Here is a 1,759-nt window from a genome sequence, read left to right as displayed (position 1 = left end):
GGGGCGGTGGCTCAGCGCCCCTTCCTCTCGCTCCCTCCGCGTCCCTGGGCGCCCCCTCGCCCGCTTTCTCTCGCGGCCCCAGGTTCTCACCGCTTCTTTCCTAATTTTCTGGAAGGACCGACACCCCCGCTCGCCCCCACCGCGGCTCCCGGTTCCTTTCCCTGCAGAGCAATGGGGGCTGGAGGGGGGCCGACATGGGTGACATGGGTGGACCGGCAGGGCGGTCCCTGGGGTGCACTTTAACTTTTTTTGTGCCACGTTCCCCGGTCTCCGGCCAGTCCTGTCGCTCTAAGGCACCTCCAGCAGCGCTGACCCTGGTCCCCCACCTGCTGGTCCTGCGGCCGCGGGGCTCTCTCCTCCGTCCCACCCCCTCCTTCCACACCACCTCCTTTCCTGGGAGTGGAGAAGCCCCAGCCAGAACCCCTGCCTTCCCCAAGAGGCACGCTAAGGGGGACATTCTCCCCTTCCTCATTCCTCCTAAAGCCAACATCACACCTGGCTTTGGGGCCGCTAGAACCTCAGCCCGCGTCCCTCCCCTTCTACCTCCAGCCGTCCCTGCTCTGTGCCCAGTGATCTTGGGGTCACCACAACCCCATGGATGCCTTGAGACCTCACGTTTCCTGGCCTCTCAGTATCCTGGGACACTGATGGTCATGCCTTCCTTCTGGAAAGTTCTTTCCGAGGCTGTGGGTTCCAGGATGAGCACTCTCCTCCTCCCACTCTACTTCCTCCCCTTCTCCTTCCCCCTCCTCCCTTCTCCCTGGAGAGGTCTTCCTCCAAGTCCCAGTCTTCTTCCCCACCCAGAGCCCCTCCCGCTGACACTTGTCTTCAGTGCCTGTCCCTGTCCGGATGGTGCCTCCACCCCAATGAGAAGCCTCCCTCTGGCATCTCCACTCCATCTCCGGGTCCCGCTGCTCCTGTATTTCCCTGGATCTGTCCTGGCCACCCTCGTCCTGGGACATGCCCTGCCCATGGAGGGCCCCTTTCATAGAGCTGTCCTTGGTCTTGGGGGTCCTTTCTCCTTAATTCTGCTTCTGTTTTAGGGGGCTTAACCCCAGCCATTCCCCCTCCCAGGGGCCACTTCCCTCTGAAGCTTAGCCCAGCTCTGTGACCCCCACAGGCCTGCCCCCGCCTGGTCCTCACTCCCCTGCATAGCCACACTGTGGGGGCTCCGTGCTTCCCAGCCCATAGGAAGCCCTGTTCCCAGAGAGGCGCATTCTGTTGTGGTCCGAGCAGTGGCCAGAGGCAAAAGTCAGAAGGCAAAGGTCATAAAAGTCTATCTCTACCTGCCAGCATCTGCCCTTGCTGCCGCATGCTCTCCCCTCTCCACCCAAACCGTCCCTCAGCTCCTGCCCCCACCTCTCCAGAGGCACAGACAACAGGGTTCTGATCTTGGGTAATGGTACGTCGCCCACCAGCCTCAGTCTGAGACCTCTGTGAATGGGGGTGATGGGATGATGGGGACCACCTCCTGGTGGCCGCAGGGACTGGGGTGAGGGTGCTGCAGGCTCTGCCTAAGTCAAGTGGCGTGGGGCTGGGGAGACAGTGCCCCGGCCCTGGAGAGGAGTCCTCCCTGCCCTCCTGTGTCCAGCTGTGTTTCCTGGAGGACAGGTCCCTGCGGGGCCGAGGCCCAGCAGTGCCAGGTAAGCGCTGGGTGGCTGGAGTCTGGTACCCACAGGAAGAGAAGTAGAAGAATAAATTTGGAGTGTGTGAAGGGGGCAAAACTTGAAAGGTTTGGACTCAGTGTGGGGAAGGAGAG

Source organism: Mandrillus leucophaeus, unplaced genomic scaffold (assembly GCF_000951045.1).
Source record: "Mandrillus leucophaeus isolate KB7577 unplaced genomic scaffold, Mleu.le_1.0 Scaffold1, whole genome shotgun sequence".
Classification (NCBI taxonomy): Eukaryota; Metazoa; Chordata; class Mammalia; order Primates; family Cercopithecidae; genus Mandrillus; species Mandrillus leucophaeus.
Note: the sequence above shows the minus strand (reverse complement) of the source record.